General features: G+C 44.3%; 1 pseudogene; it reads right to left on the bottom strand.

Annotated features, from left to right (window-relative positions):
* The window catches only part of LOC110255226, a 39,785-nt pseudogene continuing 22,734 nt past the window's right edge, over positions 3,902-20,952 (bottom strand).

The following is a 20,952-nucleotide window of genomic DNA, read 5'->3' on the forward strand; positions in this document are numbered from 1 at the left end:
TGTTGCTTTTGGATAAACTGTCCTATAAATATCTATTAAGTCCATCTGGTCTAATGCTTCATTTAGGGCCCTTTTTCCTTGTTGATTTTCTGTCTGGATGATCTGTCTATTACTGTAAGTGGGGTGTAAAGATCCCCCACTATGACTGTGTTATTGTCAATTTCTCCTTTTAAGGTTGTTTGCTGTTGCCTTATATATTAAGGTGATCCTATGTTGAGTGCATATAGATTTACAATTGGTGCATATTCTTCCTGGATTGATCCTTTCATCATTATGTACTGTTCTTTGTCTCTTATAATATTCTTTATTTTAAGGTCTATTTAGTCTGATATGAATATTGCTACTCCAGCTTTTTTTTAATATATATCTGTTTGCATGGAATATTTTCTTCCGGCCTCTCACGTTCCTATTTGTATGTGTCCCTAGAAGTGAAGTGGGTCACCTGAAGACAGCATATACATGGGCCTGTTTTTGTATCCGTTCAGCCAGTCTATGTCTTTTGGTTAGGGCATTTAGTCTATTTGCATTTAAGGTAATTATTGATATGTATGTTCTTATTGCCTGTTTATTAACTGTTTTGGATTTGTTTTGCTTGCTCTTTTTTCTTCCCTTTCTTTCTGTTCTCTCCTCTTGTGGTTTGATAACTATCTTTAGTGTTGTATTTGAGTTGATTTTTCTCATTTGTGTGTATCAGTTGTAGATTTTTGGTTTGCAGTTCCCTCAAGTTTTGATATAGGAGCTATATGTACATAAGAGATTGTTTTAAGTTGTTGGTCTCTTAAGTGCAAGTGCATCCCCAGTGTCCTGCATTTGTACCCTCCTTTCCTCATGATTTCTGGTTTTGGTCACATATTTGTGCATGGGTGATTTCCTACATTTCCTTTGCATATGCCTTTACTGGTGATCCTTGTCATTTGAGGTGTTTTTGTTTCTGGTTGTAGCCTTTTCTTTTCTGCCTAGAGAAGTTCCTTTAGTATTTGTTGTAAAGCTGGTTTAGGGTTTCTGAATTCTCTTATCTTTCGCTTGTCTGTAAAGCTTTTGACTTCTCCTTCAAATCTGAATGAAAGCCTGGCTGGGGAAAGTAATCTGGGTTGGAGGTTTTTTCCTTTCATCGCTTTAAGTATATCATGCCACTCCCTCTGGCCTACAGAGATTCTGCTGAAAAATCTGCTGACAACCTTATTGGGGTTTCCTTGTGTGCTATTTGTTTCTTTTCCCTAGCTGCTTTTGGTATTTTCTTTTGTCTGTAATCTTGGTCAGTTTGATTAAGATCTCTCTCAGGGCGTTCCTCCTTGGGTTTATTTTACATGGTACTTGTTGCTTCCTGGATTTCAGCAAGTGCTTCCTTTCCCATGTTAAGGACATTTTTGGCTATTGTCTCTTCAAATATTTTTTCTGTCCTTTTCGCTCTCTCTTCTCCTTCTGGCACCCCTATAGTACAGATATTGGTGCATTTAACATCGTCCCAGATTTCCCGTAGACTGTCTTCAGTTCTTTTCAGTCTTTTTTCTCTTTTCTGTTCTGCATCAGTAGTTTCCACTAGGCTGTCCTCCCCCTCACTTATTTGTTCTACTGCCACCTGTAGTCTGCTGTTGCTTGCTTCTAATGAATTTTTCATTTCCATTATTTTATGTTGCATCTCTGCTTGCTTAAGTTTTCAATCTCCTATTTCTCTGCTCACCATTTGCTGTAAATTATCAATCTTTGCCTCCAGTCTGTTTCCAATGTCCTGCATCATCTTCACTATTATCGGTCTAAAGTCTTTTTCCTGGAGGCTGATACTCTCCAGATCACTTAGCTGTCTTTCTGTTTTGTTTTGTTTTTCCTTGCTCCCTTACCTGAGTTATAGCTTTCTGCATTTTCATTTTTTAGGTTTTTGGTGTGATCTCCTTTTTGCAGACAATAGAGTTGTAGCCTCTCTTCCTTCTGATGTCTGCCCTGATTGTGGCTAAAGATGGTAAGGGTGGCTTGCTCTAGTCTTCCTGTTGGGAAGGTGGATCTGATTCTTATCCCTCTGGTGGGTGGGCCTTTGTCTCCTGGTGAGATTAGAGGCAGCCTGATTACTGATGGGTGGGGCTGTGATCCCACCTGGATGATCCTTTGGCCTGGGCCTTCTCAGCACGGATGGGTCAAGCCAGATTTCCCAAAATGTCCACCTCTAGAGGAACACACACTGATGAAATATTCCAGAAACATCTCCTCCCATCTTCTTCCCCCACAGCAAGCCACAGACACCCCCCATTTTCCCAGGAGATCCTCCAAGCACTGCAGTGAGGTCCAACCCAGATTCCTATGGAGTCCCTGGGACCCAGGGCACATGAAAAACCGTGTGCCCCTTTCAAGAATGAGGTCTCTGTTTCCCCCAGTCCCATGGAGCTCCTGCACACATGCCCCACTGGCCTTCAACGCCAGATTCTCCAGGGGCTCTTGCTCCCAATGCCAGACCCCAGGCATGGGGACCTGATATGGGGCTCAGTACTCTCACTCCTGTAGGTGAGTCTCCGTGATACAGGTACTTTCCTGTCCGTGGACTGCCCACCCGGTGGGCATGGGGTTGCTTATGTGATTTCTATTTCTTCCTAGAGTTCATTGGTGTTATCTTTGTCAGACATGATCGAACCCAAGTTTGCCATTTCCAGAATCCCCAACCATGATTTGCAATTGCTGTTCCTTTAGATCCACTTACTCTCTCAAAGCTACAGCAGTAAACAAGTAAAGGCATTAGCATTCAATAAAGTCTGGAGTTTCCGAGCTTCTTATACCCTGAATTTACATAAATGTGGCAAGATGTGCCTCCTTTAGCTTCACAAAAACTCAATTCATCCTTCTAAATACTTAAGAAAATTCATGCAAAACGGAGATTCTCAAATATGGACACAAAAAAGAGAGCAATTAAATCAAAAACCTCTACTGAATAACCATTTATGTTGCTGCAAAGAGAACACTAAGACCCACCGAGAATCGTTGAAGAGTTGGATAAAGACTATGATTAGGAGTTCCCGTCATGGCGCAGTGATTAACAATCCGACTAGGAACCATGAGGTTGTGGGTTCAATCCCTGGCCTTGCTCAGGGGGATAAGGATCCAGCGTTGCCGTGACCTGTGGTATAGGTTGCAGACTCGGCTTGGGTCCCACGTTGCTGTGGCTCTGGTGTAGGCCGGTGGCTACAGCTCCGATTTGACCACTAGCCTGGGCACCTCCGTATGCCACTGGAGTGGCCCTATAAATGGCAAAAAGACAAAAAAAAAGAAAGACTATGATTAACAGCAACACATCAGCTGTATGAATGTCTATATCAATAGCATGACTCTTCTTCTAAAGACAAGTTTGAAATACAAGTTTATGTTTTCTGATCAAAGACCATCCTTAGTTAATTCAATAACTTCCATTCTCCATATAAGACAGGGGCCTTATGTACCAGATAGACTATCCTTAGTCCAAATTCAAACATCACTCTCACTCTTTCATTAACAACTCAGAAACTACGAGTATTACAGCTATAGATCAGGGATCAAGGATATTTGGTGAACAATCATAAACAAATCCCAGAAGAACAGCTGTGAATGATATTATAGTAGGACCTAGCCAGATTTCTTAAAGAAGATCAAATTGGTAGAACATACGTGTGAGCAGCATTTTCCTGCCTTCAACCTGCAGTGAAGAGATAGAGGAGCTGATACAATTCACTTGGAAGGCTATATAATTGGACAACAAATAACAGTGTCTCAAAGAAACAGGAAGAAGTGATGGAGAAGAAAGACTGTATATAAAGATTTGATAACCAACTAGACATGAGAGAAGAGTGACGAGGAGTCTGTATGGCCACAAGGAATAAACAGAAAAAGTAACCTGAGGACGTAGAGATGGAAAAGGAATAGGCAGGTGTGTAGAATTCGATGTTTTATTTGATGTTTTATTTTTAATTTTATTCCATTTTTTATGTATTTCTTAGGCAGGACAAGGAAAGCCGTATCCATTCTCTCCCATGCGCCAACCTCCAACCTTCAGCTTTGAAAATCACACGCTAGTTTGGTGCCTCTCAAGAAAGAGGCTCAGACTAGTTCAGATGAATCTTCAGGGTTACGTCTTTCTCCATGAGCCCATCTTGTCAGGAATGAGGGTGTGAGTTTGGACCAAGTTTAGAGTCTCTTGTCTAAGTAAGAGTGACCTGGAGCATCTGTGAGCCTGGGCACAGACATGACTTGAACAGCATTTGGGGGAGATGAGAAAACAGGGCAGTTCACTCACCTTGCCATTTCCTTTGAGAGAACATAGTAATTTGGGATCAATTCACTGAATGCATTTGACATGATACATTAAATTACCAACAAAGGGAAAAGTACTTTACTCAGAACATTTTACTTTGAGCAGTTTCATTCTAATACAATTATACGTCAGCAAAACACTGTTGAAATACAAGCCATTAGAGTATCTGAGTCTTCGTCTCATATCATTACAACATCATGGGAAAGCCACCGTGGAGGTGCCAGGGGGACTTAGTTCAACGTCATCATACTCAGGGTCCCCCTTTTCCCTCTGGAGAAGCAAGGGGCTATCTTCTCCTTTCCCAGGATCAGCCGTCTCTCTAGGGAAGTTCAGAGAAGAGCCTGAAATAGTCCAGAGAAGTTTGCTTAGAACCGACACTCAGGGACAGGACAGTGTCCTGTGGTGGAAGCAAATCTAGCAGGTGGTGATGGCAAAGCATCCTTGGGGACCCAGTAATGCTCAGAGAGGCTCAGACTAATTCGTATGAGTTACAGGACGGATGCATCGGGGCTGTCCTATGGGGATCCAACTCATCTGGGTCTCTGGGGCCTCAGTTTACTGTGAAACTTGGCACCACAGGACAGGACATCTGTGCCCAGGAGCTCTGTGAAGACCTGTTTCCTGGCTTAGACAATCAGCAAGGAGATGGCCCATGAAGGGAAAAATCTCTAGAAGGACTTGAAAACTTTGCTCACAATTGACAGGTCTACCCTGACAAGGACAGGAAGACAGGAAACCACATCTGAGAAATCTCAGCTCCTCACTGACGATCCAACTCTGCCCTTGGTGGTCTTGACTTGTGTTCCCAGCTGCCCACCAAAACAACCACAGGCTGCTTTCATAGCTGCCCCTTCCCCGGGAATTGTATGGACCTCAGAAGGAGAAATACCCTTCTCTAGAGAAGAAGTGGATTCACTTGGACATTACAGTCTCCGGAGCAAAATAGCCCTAACCCGCCCACAAATCTGAGTCTAATATTCACCACCATGGGCTTTATTTTTTTTGATTGTTTGTTTTTTGGTTTTTTGCTCTTTTTTGTCTTTTCTAGGGCTGCTCTCGCAGCATATGAACATTCCCAGGCTAGGGGTCTAATCAGAGCCGTGGCCTCTGGCCTACACCAGAGCCACAGCAACGCAGGTTCCGAGTTGTGTCTGAAACCGACACCACAGCTCACGGGAATGTGGGATCCACATTCCACTGAGCAAGGCCAGAGATCGAACCCGCAAACTCATGGTTCCTAGTCGGCTTCGTTAACCACTGCGCCACGACAGGAACTCCCATGGGCTTTATTTTATAAGGACACAATACAGTGTAGTCTTTATACATACTTGTGCTGACATGTGGTCACAGTGCATCTTAAAGTATAAAAATGCTTCACAAATTTCAATATTAAAAGATCTTCTTAAACCTCTAACTGCATTTCATTCATGATACAACCCCCCAAAAAAAAATGTTACCTGAGCATGTGTTCCATGTTTGGATTTCGTAAACATAGTCAATTACTCTATAAGTCTTAATGCAAGAACATCGAGGATAAAGCTATGAAGACATTGATGCCCAGTATACAAAGTGATTCCTCCCTCCCAACAAGTCTGACAGCATTACACAAAGGAATGTGGTGGAGGTGATGCTGTCAAGCAGAGGAGGTCATCCAAATTTTGATTCTCCAGGATGGATTGGTATTGAGGAGCTCACATTCATCCTTACAAGACAGAGACCAAAGATGACAGGAGATCAGTCAACCCCACTCACCTGTCTGAGAGGCCCGCATCCCACTCTCCTCTTCTGGAGGCACCTCCCTGGTGCCCATCGGAGAGGCAGCAGGAGCCCCAGGCACGGGTACCTCTTCAGCATCATCATAACCCTCACTGGGGGCATCAACCCCCTGGGCTGAGGGTTCTAAGGGCAGACAGGGGGGTCAGGTGAGAGCACAGTAAGTGGGTTTGCCTGGGAAATACTGAAAGCCCATTCTGACCTAGCGTCTCTGACCTGATAAATACAAGCACCATCCACTCATTCACTTCTTCTTTTTATTTCTATTTTTCCTTTTTTTTTAGGGCCACACTTGTGGCATATGGAAGTTCCCAGGCTGGGGTTGAATAGGAGTGGCAGCTGCTGGCCTACACCACAGCCATAGCAACACCCCTTCCTTAACCCACCAAGTGAGGCCAGGGATCAAACCTGCATCCTCTTGAATACTAGTAGGGTTCATTATCTGTTGTATTCCAATGGAAACACCCACCATTCACTTCTTCTTTCAACAGGTTTCTCTTCAAGGCCATGACTTTTATTGTAATGTGCCCATGAAGCAGAAACATCTGTTGGTTTTTTTTCTTGATTAAAACCGCCTGTTTCAAAGTAGCTAGTACATGAATGAGCTTTACTAAAATGTTTTGCCCTATTATGTTCCCCTGATGTTGTTATGTAAGATAATGGCTGCCTGGGAGTTCTCCTGTAGCACAGCAGGTTAAGGATCCAGCATCGCTTCTGCAGTGGCTTGGGTCACTCCCACAGTACAAGTTTGATCCCAGGAACTTCCACGTGTCAAGGGCACAGCCAAAAGCAATGTGTGCTTGTTGTGACTGTATGAGGAGGGTTTCTGGACACAGAGAGCCCAGCCACATGTGAGACATCACAGAACAGTGAGGGAACGGGAGTCTGGACCCCATCTGGAGACAAGAGATCCCACAATCCCAGTCAAAGGAGAGCCGCTCCCCTTGGGTCCCATCCATAAAGGGGAACTTCCCTGCCCCCAACACCCAGCCCAGGCACAGCCTCCTCTACCATCTGGAGCAGATTTGGAGTCTCTGTTCTCTTCACCTTCCCCGGTGTAATATGGCAGTTTCGTCACTGAGTCATCTGACAGGAACCCTAAGGTGAAGAAAATCATCACAAAGGAACAGAACAGACCTTCCCACTCCCATAGGAGCCACGAGGCTGAGAGGACGTGCTGGGACAGCCTTGGCTCCTGGAGTGTAAAGGGAGTTAGGAGTTCACAGGGGCTCTGGAGAGGCCCATCATGCCACCTTTGCTTCAGGGGCTGCCTCTGTGAGCCTGGGGCAGATGTAGGGTCTGTGGATGCTGAGAAGCATAGGCTGACCACCAGGGGTCCCAGGAGGGCAAGACAGAGACACACACCTGGGCTGCCCAGCAGATCCTCCTTCGGTGTTACAAGGTAATCGATCTCTTCATACACGGCCTCAGCGAGAGCACCTTCCAAGCCGGATAAGGCTGAGAAAACCACCAGCAGCTCAAACATTGCCACCCTAGACACCCTGAACCAGCAGGCGAGTTCTTCAACTCCCCCATCCTCATACACACAAAACCCTCAAGACTGCTGGGAACTCGTATAGTCCATGCCCCATGTGCTATGTCTGCACCTTCTGCCCTTGCCTGACCCTAAATCCACATCTCAGCCCTGACTCTCTCTTCTCGCACACAAGAGGCCATCATGGTCACACCCCATGATGTGTAGAAGAACCTCTGTCTAGTCAGCCCTTAGAGTTCAGTATGGAGCTGACGGAGTTTCACAGACTAACGGGGGTAAGAACAGAGACCTCACCCACTTTTCCCCTCCTCACACTCAGCCCCATTTCCCACGTCCACACACTCTCCCTGTTACCCAGTGCCCCCAACAGCCCACCTTTGCGCTCTGCTCTCCATCTGAGCAGCTGAGTCACCAGGGTGATGACAACCAGGAGGAGAAGAGCCCCCAGGATGAGGCAGAGGATCTCAGGAAGGGAAAAAATGCCAGGGATAGGATTGGAGCCTGGTCTGGCCCCTACGGAGAACAAGACAAGAGGGGTTGGACAAGGCGTGGGCACAGGGAAACTCCCTGCCAGCATTTCCACAGAGCTCTGGACAATGCAGTCCCAGCCTCTGACACAACTGGACTGACTGTGATTGGGATCCTCCAGGTCCTGCCCTTTGAAAATTCAACTCCAGGGCAGAGCTGGTGATCATCAAGGAGCTTCGCTGCTGAGACAGCCTCTGAGGACCAGTCTCACACTGCATCCCTTCCCCAGGGATTCTCAACACCAGGGCATCAAACAAGTCCTGAGACTGGTACCTTGCTATTGAGGATGGACATTCATGGGCAAGTAGGAAAGCCTTAGAGCCTACAGCACAGGAACTGACCTCCCATGACCAGGTGCATGAGAAATTTCTGGCACCATGAAACAAGGCAGGGAAGTTTCCAAGGAATATGCCCTGCTTCCTCCCCACCAGCCAGTGACTCCTGAGGACCTTTCCTCTCCTGAGTTGGCTAATTCTGCCAGAGAGTCCACAGAACAGGTCCCAAGAATCTGAATACCCTCCCCTGTCCATGGGTGTGGCTGTGTACCTACTTTAGTCAGGGCTATATAATTCTTCCACCTAGTGAAAAATAAATAGGAGTTTGGAGCACAGGAATTGAGTAGAATGCAGGGAAGCTCATCTCCCCATTGTGAGCCCTGAAATCACTCCTCAGTTACTACAACCTCAGTGTTGAGTCTTCACCAATCCCCCTTCTCCCTTGTCCAGAGCTCCAGCACCAAGATGCTTTCTTAACAAATTCTCCATCTCACCCCTGTACATCCCATGGCTCCATCATTGCCCCAGCTCACCCAAAGCAGATCCAAAGCCCCCCTCCACTCACCAGAGCACCTCACTCCAGCGTCCTCCTCGTGCTTGCAGTCGCTCTGCCCCCAGGGCCCCGCAGCACAGTCCCACAGGGAGGACTCCCTGCCCCTGCACTGCACCTCGTCCAGCCAGATGCTCCCACTTCCAGGGCCAAATGCCGCATCCCTCAGGGCTTCCAGGGCATGGCCACAGCCCAGCTGCTGACACACCACCTCGGCCTCTGCCAGGCTCCAGGAGTCATCACACACTGTGCCCCAGGAGCCGCTGTGCCACACCTCCACTCGCCCTGAGCACACGCTGTCTCCTCCCCTGAGTCGCAGCTTCTCTTTGTCTGAAAAGGCAGCAGCCCCTCCTGTCACTGCCCCTGGTGGGAAGGAGGGAGCCCCTGGGAGCCACGGGAGAGGTTGGATGTGCTGACATACCTGTGCAGGGGGCAGTAGTTTGGGCAGCTCTTGGGTCTCCTTCCTGCAGAAGCAAACAATGGGGAGGTGCTGGGTCAGGGACAGCTGGGGTGTCTGCGTCTCCAAAACAAAGTTATCTATGGTCCTTGGCTCAGTCCAAATGACAAGCATAGACACAGGCTTCACTATCTGATGGGGTGAGACATTCATTGCATCCTATCACCAGCTGTAATAACTTTCTATTTTTACTTGTTTATCACTCTCTATACCCCACAGACATCTACAAATACACACACACACACACACACACACACACACACACACACACACATACACCCCTCCTGAATTAAAACTCCAGTAGAGGAAGGACCTTACATATATTATATATTTTTCAGCTATTAGGACAGTGCCTGGCACATTGTATGCATTTATTCAGCAAGTATATATGGAGGACCTTCTCTAAATACTGTGATAGTGGTTTGATATTTATTAAATAAATGAATAGATGAATAAAATCCAATGAAATATAATTCCTTTAAATTCTTGCTAACTAGTAAGGCAATAAAGAAAATACACATGTATACTGTGGTAACAGAGAAGAGATATTTTAAAAATAAAAAATCCAGAATCACAAAGGTAATTTGTATTCAATATTACACTTATACTTTTTAAAGAAAAATTATATAACAGATTCTAAACTTTTCAATCTATTTTCAGTATGATATATGAAAAAAGAGATTACATAAGAAGATGATACTTTTGGAGTTCCCTTGTGGCTCAGCAGGTTAAGGATCTGGCATAGTCATTACAGCAGCTTGGGACACTGTTGTGGCACAGATTTCTTCCCTGGCCCTGGGATTTTCCACATGTCATAGGCATGGCAAAAAAAAAAAAGCAGAAGAAGAAGAGAGGACACTTTTTTAAAAGGAATGAAACAATTGGAACTTAGAGAAAGTTAGATAAGAAGACAAATAGCTAGGTAGTAAGTGTCCATGAGGTTCAAACAAATATATTTTTAAAACTATATTAAGAGGACACAGAGATTTTTTACAAGGTACAACCAAAAAAACCATATAAAAGTATTGAAGACAAAGAAAACATATAAATTCAAAACAGATGAGGAAACAGACATATATACACTATTTGTCATAAAATATCAGAAATGACATATCCTTTCCATATTACCCTATCACAGTCCTACCCTAAGCAGTAAGACCATTTCTAAAAATGATGTAAGGACCTCTTTCGGATGGTTGCTCACATTCAGTGACAGCTACATGTAAAAGAATGAAATTAGAACACTCTAGAATACCATACACAAAAATAAACTCAAAATGGATTAAAGACCAAAATAAAAGGCCACACACATACTATAAAACTCCTAGAGAAAAATGTAGGCGGAACACTCTTTGACATGAATCACAGCAACATCTTGTTTGATCCACCTCCTAGAATAAGGTCAATGAAAACAAAAATAAACCAATGGGACCTAATTAAACTCAAAAGCTTTTTCACATCAAAGGAAACCATAATAAAAACAAAAAGACAACACACAGAAAATCTTTGCAAATGATGCAACAGACAAGGCCCTAATCTCCAAAATATATAAATAACTCATACAACTCAGCAACAAAAAAACAAACGACCCAATCGAAAAAATGGGCAGAAGACTTAAACAGACACTTCTCCAAAGAAGATATACAGTTAGCCAGTAGGAACATGAAAAAATGCTCAATATCACTATATTAGAGAAATGCCAATCAAAACTACAACGAAGTCCCACCTCATACCAGTTAGAATGGCCATCATTAACAAGTCTACAGATGACAACTGATGGAGAGAGTGTGGAGAAAAGGGAACCCTCCTACGCTCCTGGTGGAAACTTAAATTGGTACAACCACTATAGAAAACAGTATGCATGTACCACAAAAAACTAAATATAGAACTACCATATGATCCAGCCACCCCACTCCCAAGTATATACCCAGACAAGTCATTCATTCAAAAAGATATATGCACCTCTTTGTTCACCACAGCACTATGCAAAATAGCCAAGACATGGAAACAACCTAAATGTCCACGGAAACAGATAAATGGATTAAGAAGATGTGGTACATATATACAATGGAATACTACTCAGCCATAAGAAAGACAAAATAATGCCATTTGCAGCAACGTGAATGCAACTAGAGATTCTCATACTAAGTGAAGTCAGTCAAAAAGAGAAGGAAAAATACCCTATGATATAACTTATATGTGGAATCTAAAATAGCACAAATGAACCTATATACAAAGCAGAAACAGATCACAGACATGGAGAGCAGAATGTTGGTTGCTATGGGGAAGGAGGAGAGAGTGAGATGGATGGACATTTGGGGGTTAATAGATGCAAGCAGTTATTTTGAAATGGATAAGCAATGGGGTCCTACTGCACAGCACAGGGAACCATTTCAAATCTTTGGATTAGAACGTGATAGAAGATAGCATGAAAAAAAAAGAATGTATATATGCATGACTGGGTTACTGTGCTATACAGCAGAAATTGTAGCAACATTGTAAAACAACCATAGTTTAGTATGAAAACACAATTGAACTACCAATAAATAGGCAAATGGTAATATGAGCTGCAGTACCAACCTCCCGTGAATAAAATATTATGCCATTGTTTTACAAATGCATTAAATCTACCTGGAGGAATATCCATGATATATTGTTCAGTGATAAAAAGTGGATTTGACAATAATGTGTAAAACATAATCCCAATCTTATAAATATGAGTTACAAGACACCATCAACATTAACTCTTTTATGGGTATATGTGTTTGGATATGTTTATGTGAAAAATGTAGGGAATTTGAAAAATAGCATATATTAGTCCATTAATCTTGTTTACATCAGGAGGATATGAACGGACAAGAGGTCATGGGATGGGATTAGTTTATCTTATTACATTTTATATGTCCTCTCTGTTTATAATAATTAAGTAAAGCCTTTGTCATTTAGATGAAGGAGAAAGGAACCGGTCTTTTTAAGCATAAAACAGGGCAGTGGAAAGGACACATTTACCCTATGCCAAGCATGGTACAAACCAGTAGGAGGAAGTCTGGCAGATTCAGGGAAAAGACAGAGAGATAGGTGGGGACTTAAAGGAAGGAGGGCTGGCCATCCTTTCATGGCTTCGGTGTTCCTTTACTTGGTAGTATTGTTCTTTCCCTGGGAGATCACCACAGGGGTAAAGTTCCCTTACACTACTGTAGTGAGGGTGAACCTGAACCTGTCTCCTTGTAACCTCCATCCATTACCAGAGTCCTGTCCCCAGAGCAGCTCTGCTGAGTCTCCTCTCTCTTCATTGGGAAAGTCCTTCAAAGTCTAAGGTCAACAATTAGGCTACATTGACTCTGGCATTTCTGCTAATTAGCCTGATTATAGACTCCCTGTGACATGGTTTCTGGTTGTTTTTGCACTGTGGACACAGGCACCCCCTCTCCCTAGTGTTTTTCACATAAACTGCTCTCAGCCCATGTTTCTTTACTTTTTCATTTGAAACAATATTGCACAAGTAGATTAAATAATCTTGATGTAAAATTCATTTTATAGACTTGACTTAAGCTCATCATTTAGATTTGAATATATAAAATCTCACTAACAACATAGTACAGGGTTGGGACAGACACACAGAAAGACAGTAAGTCACCTGCACAGGAGACATAGGCTTCCTCCTTTGAAGAACATGAACTATATTTCCAAGGGTCAGAAGGACACTCCCAGAGAGAGCTATCAGTTTTCCGACACTGGATTCTATCCACCCACCAGGGTCTAGAACCTTCCCTAAGAGAAACAGAAGAGTTGAGGGTTCCACTGTCCCCACAGCCAAGCTGCCTGCAGATGATGGACAAGGTGATGTCTTCCATGGGGCTGCGGCAGACACCGCCCCAGGTCCCGTTGTAGAAAACTTCCAGCCACCCGGCACACTCCTGGTCCTTGCTCACCATCCTGAGGGCCAGGGACTCTGCAATGAAAAGGGGGGACCACGACACAGTGAGCCCTCCACTCAAAGCTCTGGGTTTCCTTCTCTCCCAGAAATTGTGGACACTCATCCCCAACAAGCTGTTACTGGGTGAATTTGTCCATATCTGTCTGCCTTTCTACTTCTACCACAGTGATGTAGTGAAATATGAACTGAGAAGGAACACCAACCTGGGCACCTGCAGGAGGGGGAGCTAAATCCTGCTTCCTGACTAAACCTCCAAAAACTATGTGAAAGGGGTAGAGACAGTGGAGTGGCAGATAGAATGATGGACCCCCAGAGATGCCCACATTCCCAATCCCTGGAACCTGTGAATATGTTCCCTTACTTTTCAAAAGGGACTTTATAGACATCATTAGGAGTAGGACCTTGGAGTGGTGAGATTAACCTGAAATATCATGAATTAACCAAGTAAACCCAATCTAATCACATCCTTAGACCCACTAGTCTTTAAATGGGAACACTTTTCCTGACTGTGGTTAGAGGAGATGAGACTTGGAAGAATGGTCAGAGAAGAGAATGTTCTCTGTCTGAAGAAAAAGAGAGGGAGCTCCTGCAGGAGCAAATGAAAGCATCCACTTCACATCTGCTACAAAGTCAGGCTCCCTGTGAGGAGGCATCCTCCTCTGGCCATTTCAGCAACTCTCCCTCAGGGCTCAGATCCCACCTCCAGGGGCCCCGCCCCTCCCCCAACCTGTGGACAATGTGTTGAGCGGACCTGAGCAGATGACCCCTGCGTCCTCTTGTGTCTGCAGTTGTGCTGCCCCCAGCCCCGGGAAGGGCACTGCCATAGGTGGGACTCCTTTCCTGTACAGTTCACGTCATCCAGCCAGATGCGTCCTGAGCCCGCCCCAAAGTGAGCAGACCCCAGTGCACTGAGGGCTTCTCCACAGCCTAGCTGCCTGCACACCACATGCGCATCGTCCAGGTCCCAGCTGTCATCACAGACGGTGCCCCAGGAGCCCTGGTGAAGGATCTCCACGCTCCCTGAGCAGTAACTCCCTCCATCCACCAGGCGCAGCTGTCTGCTGTCTGAATAGAGAGAGTCAGAAAAAGAGGTGAGGCATTTACACAGGGAAGGAGGAGGGTTTTCTGGTCCTGTGCGACCCCTACCTGAGCAGTTGGCGGTGCCCTCCTCTGAGGCTGCAGAGCCTGCTGGTTCAGACAGGGAGTCATTGCACTGAGGCAGCACCTGAGTCTGGTTTCCTATAGAAACAGCAATGAACAGAGGTTGGTGGGGCTGAAGCACAGGACCTTGAATTAAGCTAGTGACCTACTGCTGCGGTCTGAGATGAAAACTGTAACTGCAGTAAAGTTATCAAAACTAAGATTTCACCTTCTCCATGGAGAGTTCTGCTTCTGACAATGTCAAAATTTCTGTTTTAAGTCAAGAATTTCACTAAGAATGAATTTACGAAAGGGAGAAAATATCAATACTGTTGATAGTGTTGCGGGGATTGGGATGCGGGTGTCTCTGGGGGGTCTATCATTCTGTCTGCCACTCCTCTGTCTCTACCCCTTTCGCATATGATTTTAGAGGTTTAGTCAGGAAGCAGGATTCAGCTCCCCCTCCTGCAGGTGCCCAGGTCCTTCCATCTTGGTTCAAATGGAAGAATTTTACTCTTTTCATGGCTAAGTAATATTCCTTTGAATATAAATACAACACCTTCTTTAACCATTCCACTCTCTTTTGGCCTGTAGAGTTTTGGCTAAGAAATCCACCAATAGCCTAATGTGGGTTCCTTGTAGGTGACACTTTTTTTCCTGCTACTTTTATGATTCTTTTATCTTTTTTTTTTTACAGTTTAATTATAGTGTTTCTGGGAGAAAGCCTTTTTGCAATCAGGTAATAGGTGGTCTATTAACTTCATCAATTGAATTTTCAAGCCTCTCGTCAAGTCTGAAAAGTTCACAGCTATTATTCACTTAAATCAACTTTCTAACACCTTCTCCCTCTCTTCTTTCTAGAACCACAATTACTCTAATATTTATATGTTTGATAGAGACCCATAGGTCACATAAGGTATCTTCAGTCTTTTGGTTCTCAACAGACTGATTATTTCAAAGGTTGTACATATCTTGTAGTGGCTGATTCTATCTTGAATTTTGTCTGCTCTTCAATAGATGCTCTCTTGCATTTTTTTTATTTCATTTATTAAATTATTCAACAACAGGATTTCTGTTTGGTCCTTTTTATAACTCTCATCTCTTTGCTAAATTTCTCATTTTATCCATCTATTGTTCTCCTGAGTTTGTTGAATTGTCTTTCCATGTTTTCTTGTAGCTCATTCGGTTTCATCGAAACAGCTGTGTTGGATTCTTTATAAGTTAGATCACAAAATTCCATGTCATTGACATGTGTCTTGGTCAGTTTTGGAAGATTATTATTACCCTTTTGTGATGACATCTTTCCTTGATTCTACATTTTTCTTTTAATTTTGCATTTTTGCTTTTGTCTTAGAAATAGAAGACACCCCGCCAAAACTTTACTAATTACCTTCAGTGGTATATATTCTTCTCTGACCTTGTATAACTCTCTTGCTCCCTCTTATAGCAGAAATCTTAAGCTTTCGTGTTTTCTCCGATTCTTACAACTCACCAGGTAGGCTACTAGAAATTTCTCTTCTGTTTTGCAGAATGTTGTGCTGCACCTCAATTCTATGGTTTCCTCCTTTCCGCAGACCCTAGTCTGGTTTTTTGAGATCATTCCATTTACTGGAGTTTGCTCTCAACGCCACTCTTGAGAATACACACAAAAATAGCTGTAAGGAGAGCAGGAGTATGTGTGGGTTTAGAACTCAGGGCACTAGAGGTATCCACAGGCCCAGGGAGGGAGATCTTTGGTGACATTCTCCCAGAGGCTTGTGGGTGTGTTTCCTGCTGAAGCCCTGAGAACGATCAGCAGGTACCACATCACTTTTACGTACTTTGACTTTCTTATTGATCTTTGACATCTCCTCTGTTCCTCCAGTCATGGAGACCCAGCCCCATAATTCTGGGTGCTACTGGAGAGAAATTGGTTTCTCCAGCAGTATCCCACGCAGCTGGTTGAGTGGGGACTAACTCATAGCTCTCCTTTTCTCCATGCAAGAGACCCCACTAGCTAATTCAAACGTCTGCTGTGTCACCTTAGTGTGAGGGGCAGCTCTGGCAAAATCCTTTAATCCTTTCCAATCATTCAAATATGTTTTCTTTTTTTGTAGGTATTTGTTTTGTTTTTTGCTCCAATGGAGTACCAAAATATCCCCTCAGGAATCCTGGACTTTTACCAATTTTTATCCATGGGTGTCTGACCAGTCAGCATTCTCAAGGTTTCACCAGGTTGTCCCTGACCATGGTCCAGGGATTGGGACAAGTTCACTAGCTCTTACTAGTTCACAGCTCTTACATTACTAGATACCAATGTTTATCTGCCTATTACTGGATGCCCAGGTGGGTGACCATCCTTCTGGTCCCTTGGTAAAAGATATTGCATCCCACAACTTTCCCAGAGGCACTTTTGATCATGAATGTATGGTTAATTAGTTTTTAAAAATGGAGGCAGAAAGGAGAGACATCTTACACCACCACAATGTTGATGTCACTCCTCCTTTGTCAAGACTTAAATATTTAGACGGGCGCTCCCGAAAGGGAACTGTGGAGGAGAAAGGGATCCTGGGAGAGAGGACAAGATGGCGGAGGAGTAGGGGGACACGCTCACCCTCTCCCACAAACACAACAAAAAAAGCACATCTACAGAATAAATGACTCGCACAGAACAGCAACCAATCGCTGGCAGAGGAACCTAAACTCCAATAACGGCAAGAAGTTCGTGACATTATTGGGCAGAACGGGAGAAAAGAGGAGAGTGAGAGAAGGTGAATCCGAGCGGATGGGTGCTCCCGAAAGGGAACTGCGGAGGAGAAAGGGATCCCGCACCCTGGAAAGTCACCTACCGGGCGAAAGATCAAACGAACCGGAGGAATCTCCAGATGCAGAGAAGAGTGTAGCAGTAAGTTGGAGTACGGAAAAGCCAATCAAGAACCCAACGGACCATCTGAACTACAGGCACAGTCACCAAAAATTGAGACGCCTGGGTGGGGGCTGGGCACCGAGACCTCGGCTCCAGAGATTAGTCCCCAGGCTAGGGGGGCGGGGCAGAGCGGAAACTGCTTGGGAGGTCTAGAAACCATTTGACAGGGCAGAGACTGCCTGGGAGACTAGAAAACAAAGCTGTTGCAGAGGAAGGGAGCAATACTCTAGGAGCGGGGAAGTGGAAAGCCGCTTCAGAGGGAACCTGGGAGAAGAGCCTGGTCTGCGCCTGTGCTGGGGAGGGGAGAGAAGAAGGGGTGGGTCCCCATAGAATACCCCCCATGCCACAGCAAGCTTACAGGCCCGCTAGCTAGCTGAAAGCTGTGCTTCCCAGTGCATCCCCTCCCCCCACCCCCCCACGCCCTATGCTCTCACGGACCTGGGACTGCCTGCCATCCAGGAGGGCTGGCCTCAACAATTGCCTGAAGCCTACCACCGCAGGGGCTGACCCTGCACAGGCCTGCTTGCCCTTTGGAGGGGCTACACTTCCGCAGAGCAGCACCAAACACCACCAGCCCCCGAGAAAAGGCCTGCAGCCCAGAAAAGCTAGAGCAAGTTTAGCCAGGCTGTGAATAGATCGGCCTAATTCGCGGACGGTTTTTCTGAGTTGGGTTGCCCCGGGGAGGAGCCTCTTGGGTTTCCAACGGCCCTGCTACCCACCCAAGCCCCCAGGGGATGCTCTAGTGGACCAGCTGCATAGGACTGCCAGCTCCAGGCAGGACCCCCTGCAGCCCAGAAAAGCTGCAACAAGCCTGGCCGAGTCGGGAAAAGATCTCAGACGGTTTTTCTGAGTTGGGCTGCCCTGGGGAGGAGCCTCTTGGGTCTCCAAGGGCCCTGCTACCCGCCCAAGCTCCCAGGGGGTGCCCCACTCCCGTGAAATAACTGCTCAGCACCACCAGCCCCCTGGAAGAGCCCCTGCAGCCCAGAAAAGCTGCAACAAGCTCGGCCAGACTGTGAAAAGATCCGCCTACATTCTCAGGCTGTCCTTCTGAGTTGGGCTGCCCTAGGGAAGAGCCTCTTAGGTTCTCAGTGACCCAGATAGCTGCTCCAGCCCCCAGGGGGTGATGCACCCCTGAAGAGCAGCTGCCCAACACCGCCAACCCCCTGCAAGAACCCCACAGCATAAAAACACCAGAGCAAGCTCTGCATGACCAAGTGAAATCTGCTACATCGTGGTGTGGACCTCCCAGTCCTGTCTTCCCTCAGGAAGTCCTTCTTTGCTTCAAAGAAACACTGTTAGCCCCATCAACACTCCAGAAAAGCCACACTGCCTCAAAAAAGATTGACCAACAACGCCAGCCCTCAGGAAATATTCCACGGCAGTGACAAGGCAAACACTGCCCGATAATGGAGAATACAACTCCCTCAGGAGAAAGAAAACAAGCAAGATGAAGAAGCTGAGAAACCACCCCCAGTTAAACCAACAGGAGAACTCACCTAAAACAGTCAACAATGAAACAGATCTCTGCAGTCAGACAGACCTGGAGTTCAAAAGAGAAATAGTGAAAATACTGAAGGAATTAAGAGAAGATATGAACAGTAATGCAGATACCCTCAGAAAGGAACTAGAAAATATAAGGAGGAGCCAAGAAAAACTAGAACATTCATTTGCAGAGATGCAAACTGAACTAGGGACAGTAAAAACCAGAATGAATAATGCAGAACAAATCAGTGATATGGAAGATAAAATAATGGAAATCACTCAATCTGGTCAACAGACAGAAAACCGAATCAAAAAACTGGAAAGCAATATAAGAGGCCTATGGGATAATATAAAGCGGGCCAATCTACGCATAATAGGAATTCCAGAAGGAGTAGAAAAAAATAAGGGAATGGAAAATATATTTGAAGAAATTATCAATGGAAACTTCCCAAATCTAAAGGATACTGGATTCAAGATACAAGAAGCACAGAGGGCCCCAAACAAACTGAACCCAAACAGACCCACACCAAGACACATCATAATAAAAATGGCAAAAATTAGTGATAAAGAGAGGATCCTAAAGGCAGCAAGAGAAAAACAGAATGTTACCTACAAGGGAACCCCCATAAGAATATCAGCTGATTTCTCTACAGAAACACTACAGGCCAGGAGGGAATGGCAAGAGATATTTAAAGTGCTCAAAGGAAAAAATATGCAACCTAGAATACTCTATCCAGCAAGAATATCATTTAAAATAGAAAGGGAAATAAAAATTTTTCCCAACAAACAAAAACCTAAAGAATACAGCAACACAAAACCCAGGTTAAAGGAAATATTGAAAGGGCTTCTCTAAACCAAAAAGAAAGGAAGGAAAGGGAAGAAAAAAGAAAAGAAAAAAAAAAAAGAAGAAGAAGAGGAAGAACTAGGACTGAGGAAACCGCAATCAGAGAGCAGTCACTCAAATAAGCCAGCATACAGATTTAATCATGAACATGCTTCAAACAAAATAAAATTAAAAAGAAAAAAATAAAAAAGAGTCATCAAAACCATAAAATGAGGGCAAGGGATGTTAGGAGGTAAATAACCCTTTTTGTTTGTATGTATGTCTCTCTCCTTAATTTTAATATAGTAATGAAGTGTTTGAACTTACAGGACCATCAGGCTAAAACACACAATTATGGGAAGGGGTTAGCATACTTAAAAAACAGGGCAACCACAAGCCAAAACCAAATATTGCATTTGCAAAAAATGAAAAAAAATACACTCAAGCAGATAATAACAGACCATCTAACCAAAAAAAAAAAAAAAAAAAAAAAAAAAAAAAAAAGAAAGAAAGAAAGGAAGAATGGAGAACCATAGAATCAACTGGAACACGAGGTTCAAATGGCAATAAATAATCATCTATCAATTATCACCTTAAATGTCAATGGACTGAATGCCCCAATCAAAAGACACAGAGCGGCTGAGTGGATAAAAAGGCAAAAACCTTCAATATGCTGCCTACAAGAAACTCACCTTAGGACAAAAGATACATATAGATTGAAAGTGAAAGGGTGGGGAAAAATATTTCACGCCAATAGACATGACAGAAAAGCAGGAGTCGCAACGCTCATATCAGACAAAATAGACTTTAAAACAAAAGGCATAAAGAAAGACAAAGAAGGACACTATTTAATGATTAAGGGATCCATCCAAGGAGAGGATGTTACTATCATCAACACATATGCCCCAAATATAGGAGCACCCAGATACATACAACAAATATTAACAGACATAAAGGGAGATATTGATGAGAATACAATCATAGTAGGAGACCTAAATACCCCCCTCACATCAATGGACAGATCCTCTAGACAGAAAACCAATAAAGCAACAGAGATCCTAAAGGAAACAATAGAAAAGTTAGACTTAATTGATATCTTCAGGACACTACATCCAAAAAAACCAGAATACACATTCTTCTCAAATGCTCATGGAACATTCTCAAGAATCGACCACATATTGGGACACAAAGCGAATCTCAATAAATTTAGGAGCGTAGAAATTATCTCAAGTATCTTCTCTGACCACAATGCCATGAAATTAGAAATCAACCATGGGAAAAGCAAAGAGAAAAAACCTACTCCATGGAGACTAAACAACA

Source organism: Sus scrofa, chromosome 5 (genome assembly GCF_000003025.6).
Source record: "Sus scrofa isolate TJ Tabasco breed Duroc chromosome 5, Sscrofa11.1, whole genome shotgun sequence".
In the NCBI taxonomy this organism is placed as follows: Eukaryota; Metazoa; Chordata; class Mammalia; order Artiodactyla; family Suidae; genus Sus; species Sus scrofa.